The following is an 11527-nucleotide window of genomic DNA, read 5'->3' as shown; positions in this document are numbered from 1 at the left end:
GGACAAACAACACAGTCTATTTCCCAAACAGAGCACCAAATAAGCAATAGGATGCCTATTGACTTTTGAGAAAAACCACATTCACAGTAGGCTAGGCTGTGTGTGTGAGTGTGTGTGTGTACAGTATGTAGTACCTGGTATCCTGAGTTATTGCGCACCAGCGACTCCTGTGGCGGGCCGGGCTAACCAAGGTTGCCAGGTGCGCGGTGTTTCCTCCGACACATTGGTGCAGCTGGCTTCCGGGTTGGATGCGCTGTGTTAAGAAGCAGTGCGGCTTGGTTGGGTTGTGTATCGGAGGACGCATGACTTTCAACCTTCGTCTCTCGCGAGCCCGTACGGGAGTTGTAGCGATGAGACAAGATAGTAGCTACTAACAATTGGATACCACGAAATTGGGGAGAAAAAAGGGGTAAAATTCACAAAAATAAAAATAAAGAATGGTCACAACATCCCTTCATTAGAAACAGATGTACTATCATAAACACTAAAGCAGAAGTCTGAAACTGTCCGCACGCGAGCCGGATTTGGAGCTTGAGCAGATTTATTGCAGTCTGCCGTTGTCTTAGAAAACAAAATAAAGACATAACAGAGTGTTATTTGTAATCCAGGCAGCCCTTCTCTCACCTCCACAGCAGGGACTAGTGTCGCCCACAAAGTTGTTGTTGGCATCCTTCCGTTTCTTCTTGTACTCAGCCAGGACCTCTGTCTTCTCCAGGAGGTAGGGGCCAAAGCTGAGCAGGCCCTGGGAGATAGAGAGGGACAATAGTGGAATGGTAAAGATGCTTATTAGAAAAAAGAGAGGGTCATTGTGTCCAAGTAAGCAATGGAATGAAGAACTTACGTACCAAAATATTTTTATATGGTGGTGCAACTTCAAACAAATAGAGGGGGAAAAAAAATCAACAAGGGCTACAGCACTCAGCATTGTCATATATCTCACAGCATCGGAATTTATGTTTATTTTCATAACCTGGCCTGGGTTACCTGCATTGATGTCCAAAATGATTAATTAGCATAATCACTAAGCAAAACAAAACAAACCAAACAACACTAGCCACTGCAACTGTCAAAAACTGTGTTAACTTACATGGCTGTGCAGTTTGCACTACCCCACACCTAGCAACAGCTCTCTTTGTAATCAGCTAGCTACGTTGTTAGCAACGCTAGCTAGTTAGCTACGTTGTTAATGATACTAGCTAGTTAATATACAGTACCAGCAAAAGTTTGGACACACCTACTCATTCAAGGGTTTTTCTTTATTTTGCCTATTTTATACATTGTAAAATAATAGTGAAGACATCAAATAACACATATGGAATCATGTAGTAACCAAAAAAGTGTTAAATAAATCAAATTTGAGATTCTTCAAAGTAGCCACCCTTTGCCTTGACAGCTTTGCACACTCTTGGCATTCTCTCAACCAGTTTCACTTGGATTGCCTTACCAACAGTCTTGAAGGAGTTTCCACATATGCTGAGCCCTTGTTGGCTGCTTTTCCTTCACTCCGCGGTCCAACTCATCCCAAACCATCTCAATTGGGTTGAGGTCGGTGATTGTGGAGGCCAGGTCATCTGATGGAGCACTCCATCACTCTCTTTATTGCTCAAATATCCCTTACACAGCCTGGAGGTGTGTTGGGTCATTGTCCTGTTGAAAAACAAATGATAGTCCCATTAGGTGCAAAACAGATGGGATGGAGTATCGCTGCAGAATGCTGTTACTTGAACTCCGTGAAGCATTTATTTGGGCTGCAATTTCTGAGATGCTGTTACTCTAATGAACTTATCCTTTGCAGCAGAGGGAACTCTGGGTTTTCCTTTCCTGTGGCGGTCCTCATGAGAGCCAGTTTCATCATAGCGCTTGATGGTTTTTGCAATTCCACTTGAAGGAACTTTCAAAGTTCTTTAAGTTTTCCAGATTGACTGACCTTTCCGGATTGACTATCTTAAAGTAATGATGGACTGTCATTTCTCTTTGCTTATTTGAGCTGTTCTTCCCATAATATGGACTTGGTGTTTTACCGAATAGGGCTATCTTCTGTATACCACCCCTACCTTGTCACAACACAACTGATTGTCTCAAATGTCTTTCCTTCTTAATGCGTATTAAGAAGGAAAGAAATTCCACAAATAAACTTTTAATAAGGCACACCTGTTAATTGAAATGCATTCCAGGTGACTCCCTCATGAAGCTGGTTGAGAGAATGACAAGAGTGTGCAAAGTTGTCATCAGGGCAAAGTGTGGCTACTTTGCCTAATCTCAAATATTAATTAGATTTTGATTCGTTTAACACTTTGTTGCTTACTACATGATTACATATGCGTTACATAACTCATCTCAAACATCTCAAACATCTCAATTTGGTTGAGGTCGGGGGATTGTCGGGGGATTGTCGGGGGATTGTGGAGGCCAGGCTGTGGAGGCCAGGCTATCTGATGCAGCCCTCCATGACTTTCCTTCTTGGTCAAATAGCCCTTACACAGCCCTTACACAGCCTGGAGGTGTGTTGGGTCGTTTTCCTGTTGAAAAACAAATGATAGTCCCATTAAGACCAAACCAGATGAGATGGCGTATCGCTGCAGAATGTTGTGGAAGCCATGCTGGTTAAGTGTGTTAAGTGAATTCTAAATAAATCACAGACAGTGTCACCAGCAAAGCATCCCCCCACCATAACATCTCCTCCTCCATGCTTTACGGTGGGAAATACACATGCGGAGATCATCCGTTCACCCACACCACGTAACACAAAAACACAGTGGTTGGAACCAATAATCTCCAATTTGGACTCCAGACCGAAGGACAAATTTCCATCGGTCTTATATCCATTGCTCATGCTTCTTGGCCCAAGCAAGTCTCTTCTTCTAATTGGTGTCCTTTAGTAGTGGTTTCTTTTCAGCAATTTGAAGGCCTGATTCACACAGTCGCCTCTTCACTGTTAATGTTGAGACTGGTGTTTTGCGGGTACTATTTAATGAAACTGCCAGTTGAGTACTTGTGAGGCGTCTGTTTCTAAAACTAAACACAAATGTACTTGTCCTCTTGCTTAGTTGTGCACCGGGGCCTCCCACTCCTCTTTCTATTCTGGTTAGAGCCAGTTTGAGCTGTTCTGTGAAGGGAGTAGTACACAGCGTTGTAAGAGATCTTCAGTTTCTTGGCAATTTCTCGCATTGAATAGCCTTCATTTCTCAGAACAAGAATAGACTGATGAGTTTCAGAAGAAAGTTATTTGTTTCAGGCCATTTTGAGCCTGTAATCGAATCCACAAATGCTGATGCTCCAGATACTCAACTAGTCTAAAGAAGGCAAGTTTTATTGCTTCTTTAATCAGGACAACAGTTTTCAGCTGTGCTAACATAATTGCAAAAGGGTTTTCTAATGATCAATTAGCCTTTTAAAATGATGAACTTGGATTAGTTAACACAACATGCCATTGGAATACAGGAGTGATGGTTGCCGATAATGGGCCTCTGTACGCCTATGTAGATATTCGATTAAAAATCAGCCGATTCCAGCTACAATAGTCATTTACAACATTAACAATGTCTACACTGTATTTCTGATCAATTTGATGTTCTTTTAATGGACAAAAAATGTGCCTTTCTTTCAAAAACATGGACATTTCTAAGTGACCCCAAACATTTGAACAGTAGTGTAATATATATGTAGAATATATATGAAATTTAGCAGATGCTTTTATCCGAACCATACAGACATGCGTGCATACATTTTATGTATGGGTGGTCGCGAGAATCAAACCCACTATCTTGGTGTTGCAAGCACCATTCTCTACCAACTGAGTAACAGAGGACCAGAAAGCTAGCTACGTTGTTAGTGATACTAGCTAGCAAATTAGCTTAGGCTCCAAATAGAACAAGCCAGCTAAGTAGCCTCTAGCAAACTCTTTAGTCCAATGCCTGACTGATGATGCTAACTTGTTGGCTTGCGAGATTTAGTGGTCTACCGAGGCCTGCTAGCTAGCTAATGTTAGCTCGCTAATTTGCTAGCTGGCGTCGCTAATAAGCTCACTAGCTAGCTAGATAACATCATGATCTGTTGCTTGTCGTGGTGTAGTGCAAACTGCAAAACCACGCAAGTAAATTATGTTTATGACATTTGTACTGACTATTGTTGTTTGGTTTTGCTTAGTGACATTGCTAATTTATTCTTCTTGGTATTTAACTATGCAGTTAATGCTGTCATGTTTATGAAAATAAATTAGTCCCAAGTTCCCGCAAGATACTGCGAGAATTTGCAGACTCACGGATGCGGAGCCTGAGAAAGATACAATCACGGTTCAGGAGCCAAATGGTAAACTGATTTCAATGTTTAATTCAAAGTTAAAGTGTGGACAGAGAACTCAATTCTCTCTCTCTCTGTTTTACCATTTCCTTTTAAGTGAAAGTGTAGACTAAGAAAACTCCCTTGCCCTCACGCACAGACACATCCTATATCCTGAAATATATTCACCTCGTCTAGTGAACCCTCCTCTCTAAGGAGCCATTCCTATTCACAGTCACACTCCATGGCTATGGATGGTTATGGGAGGAGGGGGAGGACATAAAACCAGGCTCCAGCCACTCCACTCAGACTCCACTGAGGGTTGGTGAAACGTGCCCCAGGAACACACCACACACCACTCTGGATGGTCTGCACCCCAAATGGCACCCTATTCCCTTCGTAGTGCACTACGTTTCCCTATGTCATACACTACATTTGACCAGGGGCCATAGGTCTCTTGTTAAAAGTAGTGCACTACATATGGAATAGGGTGCCATTTGGGAAGAAGCCTGGATGGGCTGGTCGGTATGGGTCGTTTTATGGGAGGCTATCCACATTGACATTCAATGTGAGTGCATCGTTATCATCGCCACCACCATTACTACGAAAAACCCAGGAAATTGAATGGGAAGCCATATAATAGTAATTTGTGGCGCTAGGTGGTGTGACAGTGAAATGGTGATTTCCTGGAAGGATGATTCATTGCAGAGGGATGGTTTTCTGTCAGTTGGACACCAACGAAGTCTGACTGACACCAAAATGGCTGCCTCTTTGTCTAACCAAAACATAAAGTCCTCTTAAAAACAGGACCTCAGTTCTAACAAAGGCTGTCTGTCGGAACTGGACTTTTTTGTGTCTCCATATTCACTCAAGGAGATATAGAACATAGAACATGACCCTTACTTTTCAAACAGTCAGCTGTCACTCACTAGTCTGCCACTGAAAGGACCTAACAAAACACATTTCTTTATCAGCCAGCTCCAGTAAAAACTCCCCTCTTCCCTTTCTCTCTTTCTCTCTCCACTGATACAACAACAGGGTGAGGAAAGCCAAAAGCCAGAGCCATTCAGGGCTGGGGGCCGGGACCCATCAAAGGTGTCGGAGTGACAACCGCTGGAATCTGTGTCAGCAGTGTCTATTCTCCAGCTAATGGATGGGTCTGGGGGACAACGAGACACAGTAGCAGCCTTGATATATTTATATCCCTGTAGAGTTTGTGTGTGTGCTAATGAATCAGCTGTTTTAGCCTCAAACCAAAGTGGCTTGGCTATGGGAGACCAGAGGGCTTTATAATGACAGAGAACAGCTACTGAAAACACACACGCACAAATCCACACATGCTTGCTCACACACACACACACACACACACACACACACACACACACACACACACACACACACACACACACACACACACACACACACACACACACACACACACACACACACACACACACACACACACACACACACACACACACACACACACACACTCAGCTGAGAGCCTGGTGCAAAGCTAATTGAGTGATGTTAAATGAGTTGGATATCTATCAGAGATTGAAATGAATTTAGAGAAAAATCTATGAAAAACAGTGGTGGTAAAAGTACCTTAATAGAAAATGAAAAGTGAAAGTCACCCAGTAAAATACTACTTGAGTAAAAGTCTAAAAGTATTTGGTTTAAAACATACTTAAGTATCAAAAGTAAAGGTAATTGGTAAAATATACTTAAATGTCAAAATTAAGTATAAGTATAAATCATTTAAAATGCCTTATATTAAACAAAGCAGAAGGCACCATTATTTAATTATTTTTAAATTTACGGATAGCCAGGGGCACATGCCAACACTCAGACATAATTTACAAACTAAGCGTTTGTGTTTAGTGAGTACGCCAGATCAGAGGCAATAGGGATGACCATGGATATTTTCTTGATACGTTAAGTGCATGAATTGGACAATTTTTCTGTCCTGCCATGCATTCAAAATGTAACGAGTACTTTTGGGTAAAAAGTAAAAAGTACATTATTGGAGTAAAAAGTACATTATTTTCTTTAGGAATGTAGTGAAGTAAAAATAATCAAAAACATAAATAGTAAATTACAGATACCACCAAAGAACAACTATCAATCACTTTGGCACTAATTTCAGAACCTTGTAGTCATTTTTCAAAACTCTAGACACAAAACTCAAAACGGTCATCACTTGTAACACAGGCTTTCCAATGTTCAAAACATTGCATTACGCATTCATATCTTGAAAGAAACCTTGCACTTGCAGAAGCATTGGTTCAAATAACTCATTTATCATGAAATACCATAGGAACATTAATTTAGATCACCCACACACAAGATACCGATAGTTTCACTGTGTGGTTGTTCGTACAATCATTAAATATTGTAGTACAAAATATGTGATACATGTTTCATTATGCTACTACACGTAAATACATCAATGTAAAAGGACTAGTAGAGAGAATACTACAGACAGTGGAATCATTGAACAAAATATGACATTTATTGATGAAATGCAATAAAATCACAACATAGGTTTCTTTGAATCAAAAAACTACAGTTAAAGGTCAACTGCAGTGTTCCTCACCTGGCTTACTGTAAAACATCACTGTAGTGTTCCTCACCTGGCTTACTGTAAAACATCACTGTAGTGTTCCTCACCTGTCTTACTGTAAAAAGCAAAACAAAGGATTGATTACTGTACTTCTATATTTCCATCAAACCTGTCTTGTGGATTTGGCCATAGGTTCTCATCCACATCACAATGGATGTTTTCATTAGCCAAACATCTTGGGAAGAATCTTTGGGCGAATCCATGCCTGACACTGGTCTGCCGTGATGTCATTGCATGCATCATCCATGGCCTGGAGAAGGGCGGCCTATAATATACCTTCCACCTCCATGTGGAGAAGAATTCCTCAATCGGGTTAAGGAAAGGAGAGTATGGGGGTAAGTACAGGGTGGTAAATTGTGGTTGTGCCTGAAACCATGCTTACATCATTTGAGCATGGTGGAACCTGACATTATCCCACACAATGACATAGGCCATGCCATCTGCTCTACAGACCTGATTTAGCTCATCAAGGAAGGTTACATTCGAACAGCGAATCATGTGGCTGCCTGCAACTCAATATATAGAGTATATAGAGTAGAGAGTTTTAGATGTTGTTCGACCAAACATTAGAACAGGCAAGATGAGTAATCTAAGCAACTTTGATCGTGGTATGATTGTTGATGCCACACATGGTGATTCCAGCATCTCAGAAACAGCTGCCTTCCTGGGATTTTTACACACTACAGTCTCTAGAGTTTACAGGGAATGGTGCGATAAACAAAACACACTCAGTGAGCGGCAGTTCTGTGGGAAAAACACCTTGGTAATGAGAGAGGTCAGAGGAGAATGTCCAGACTCACTCAAGCTAACAGAAAGGCCACAAATGCTCAAATAACAGCTGTTTAAAACAGTGGTGTGCAGAAGGGCATCTCTTAACGTACAACACCGTGAATAACTCAGGCTGTTGTGGAGGCAAAAGGGGCTCCTACCCCAGTATTAGATAGATGTACCTAATAAAGTGGCTGGGGAGTGTACAGTAATGTCAAATGAAAACTTGGTCTGGAAAAGTGGTACATGGGACCATAGAAACAGTGTGTGATAAATAATGATGATGAAATATTACATCCATAGATAATGTAGCCCAATTGGATCATGTTCCACGGTAATTGGTGTCAATGGATCTCGTTATCCTGAAACTTTCATGATCTAAACATGGAATATTGTTTGTCAGTTTCCATAAATCTATGCATTAAGAGTAATGCAACAGTTACTTATCATTTTGAGCAGTTGTATAAATTGATAGTTAGATCATTGTAATGAAATGAGTAGACAGTCATTTCAGATGTAATGTGTGAATTGCATTTTGAAATGGTAATTCTTTGATGTTATGTTGTGTCATTTTGAACAGGTGATTTTAGTTCAATGAACAAATGATCTTAGCTTTATATTTATTGTATCCAAGCAATTGGAAAAAGTGTTAAGAGTTTTGAAAAATGTGCATTTTGATCATTAGTTGTGAGTTTTGTGTCTAGAGTTTTGAAAAATGACATCAAGATTCTGAAATTAGTGCCAAAGTGATTGTAAAAAACTGTAAGTAGTACTTTAAAGTATTTTTACTTAAATACTTTACACCACTGATGAAAAGAACTCGGATACAGGCCTGATTGATCAATGTGAGTTGATAGGGAATTTAGAAAAAAAGAACAAGAGAAAATAAAACATCTGAAAGATCTCTTTGTGGTTTGTTGGCCAAATGAGTGAGCCAGGGAGACCACTCCTTAGTTTCTCTGTGAAGTGCTGCTGCTGCTGTTGTGTGTGTGTGTGTGTGTGTGTGTGTGTGTGTGTGTGTGTGTGTGTGTGTGTGTGTGTGTGTGTGGCGAACAGAGATGTGACAGAGTGCTTTCAGTGAATGAAATTGCGTGTAAACACCTAGGGAGCATCGTTCAGTGGAACACTTAGGGAGAGCCACGGCCATTTAGAGGAGGAAAAACATGTTGAAGTGTAACCGGGAGCAACCACAGTCGGAGAGGAGAGAGTGTGTGTATTTACTTTAGTACTGCTCTATTATTCTACAGCCATTCAAAAGGCCCAATGGATCACAGAATAATGACATAACAATCATACAATTGCACACAATAATACATTTTCTATCATGCTGTTTCTGGGAAAATCACCAATCTTTCCTTCACCCATAATAAAAGGTTATTGAGACCGCAGAGCTCCTTTTACGAATATAGCAGACAAAAACTAATCTATACATTTCTGATTTTTATTGGAATATCTTGGTGAGTGGTGAGTCTGTATCTAGTAATTTATCCAGGGAGGGATACTGCAGGTGTACAGGGCAGGCCCAGCCAAAGCCCCCGTCCCACTGAGATGCACCACATCTAACTACAAACAGGGCTCTCCAAAACACAAGGGCAGGTCAATTTTCTGATAACCTACTGTAGCTGGATTGTAAATCAAACAGACACTGTTGAAGAGGGAAATGATTCTGTGTTAATGTGTGTACTTTACAAAGGTAGACTAAAAGGATAGACAGTTAGGTAACACTTTGTATGAGGCACACACATATAATGCCTTATAAGGGCACGTATAATGCTGTATGAGGCATTATAGTGCATTATAAGGCTGCCATGCTCTTCTAAGCTTTTTAAGATGCATTTTGCAGGTAGTTTGAATGAGGGTAGCTGTCTTCACATTTATGAATAATGAGCCTAATACAAATATTCTGTGTTTAGCTCTTTAAAAATGTTGAGGAAGCGATGCAGACTTCTTTATAGGTGAGCAGTTAGCAACAGGTGGGCGTTTGGTCTGGGTTTGTTTGTGTGGACATTGATCAAATCGTCCTTCTCCGCACATAGGCTTTTAGCTCACGTCAATTGGTTGTTGTTCAGAGAAAATACATTTAAGGTCTTCGTGCCTGTGTCTATTATGAGCCGTTTCAGAGTGGCCTTTCGTAATTGACTGTGGGCTGATATGAAGGTCAGTTAAGTGCCTCTTGTAAACCTTTTTAAACCTTTCAATGTACAGTGCCTTGCGAAAGTATTCGACCCCCTTGAACTTTGTGACCTTTTGCCACATTTCAGGCTTCAAACATAAAGATATAAAACTGTATTTTTTTGTGAAGAATCAACAACAAGTGGGACACAATCATGAAGTGGAACGACATTTATTGGATATTTCAAACATTTTTAACAAATCAAAAACTGAAAAATTGGGCGTGCAAAGTTATTCAGCCCCTTTACTTTCAGTGCAGCAAACTCTCTCCAGAAGTTCAGTGAGGATCTCTGAATGATCCAATGTTGACCTAAATGACTAATGATGATAAATACAATCCACCTGTGTGTAATCAAGTCTACGTATAAATGCACCTGCACTGTGATCGTCTCAGAGGTCCGTTAAAAGCGCAGAGAGCATCATGAAGAACAAGGAACACACCAGGCAGGTCCGAGATACTGTTGTGAAGAAGTTTAAAGCCGGATTTGGATACAAAAAGATTTCCCAAGCTTTAAACATCCCAAGGAGCACTGTGCAAGCGATAATATTGAAATGGAAGGAGTATCAGACCACTGCAAATCTACCAAGACCTGGCCGTCCCTCTAAACTTTCAGCTCATACAAGGAGAAGACTGATCAGAGATGCAGCCAAGAGGCCCATGATCACTCTGGATGAACTGCAGAGATCTACAGCTGAGGTGGGAGACTCTGTCCATAGGACAACAATCAGTCATATATTGCACAAATCTGGCCTTTATGGAAGAGTGGCAAGAAGAAAGCCATTTCTTAAAGATATCCATAAAAAGTGTCATTTAAAGTTTGCCATAAGCCACCTGGGAGACACACCAAACATGTGGAAGAAGGTGCTCTGGTCAGATGAAACCAAAATGGAACTTTTTGGCCACAATGCAAAACGTTATGTTTGGCGTAAAAGCAACATAGCTCATCACCATGAACACACCATCCCCACTGTCAAACATGGTGGTGGCAGCATCATGGTTTGGGCCTGATTTTCTTCAGCAGGGACAGGGAAGATGGTTAAAATTGATGGGAAGATGGATGGAGCAAAATACAGGACCATTCTGGAAGAAAACCTGATGGAGTCTGCAAAAGACCTGAGACTGGGACGGAGATTTGTCTTCCAACAAGACAATGATCCAAAACATAAAGCAAAATCTACAATGGAATGGTTCAAAAATAAACATATCCAGGTGTTAGAATGGCCAAGTCAAAGTCCAGACCTGAATCCAATCGAGAATCTGTGGAAAGAACTGAAAACTGCTGTTCACAAATGCTCTCCATCCAACCTCACTGAGCTCGAGCTGTTTTGCAAGGAGGAATGGGAAAAAATGTCAGTCTCTCGATGTGCAAAACTGATAGAGACATAGCCCCAAAACAAGCGACTTACAGCTGTAATCGCAGCAAAAGGTAAAGTGGCGCTACAAAGTATTAACTTAAGGGGGCTAAATAATTTTGCACGCCCAATTTTTCAGTTTTTGATTTGTTAAAAAAGTTTGAAATATCCAATAAATGTCGTTCCACTTAATGATTGTGTCCCACTTGTTGTTGATTCTTCACAAAAAAATAGTTTTATATTTTTATGTTTGAAGCCTGAAATGTGGCAAAAGGTCGCAAAGTTCAAGGGGGCCGAATACTTTCGCAAGGCACTGTATGTTTCAGTTCC

The 11527-nt window shown here is 40.8% G+C and overlaps 1 pseudogene; it reads right to left on the bottom strand.

Moving 5' to 3' along the window:
- Window positions 1-441: 441 nt before the first annotated feature.
- LOC118395193 (dihydropyrimidine dehydrogenase [NADP(+)]-like) overlaps window positions 442-11527 on the bottom strand; it is a 173147-nt pseudogene continuing 162061 nt past the window's right edge.

The sequence above is a fragment of the Oncorhynchus keta genome, chromosome 15 (genome assembly GCF_023373465.1).
Source record: "Oncorhynchus keta strain PuntledgeMale-10-30-2019 chromosome 15, Oket_V2, whole genome shotgun sequence".
In the NCBI taxonomy this organism is placed as follows: Eukaryota; Metazoa; Chordata; class Actinopteri; order Salmoniformes; family Salmonidae; genus Oncorhynchus; species Oncorhynchus keta.
Note: the sequence above shows the minus strand (reverse complement) of the source record. Positions and strands in the feature narration are given on the sequence as shown.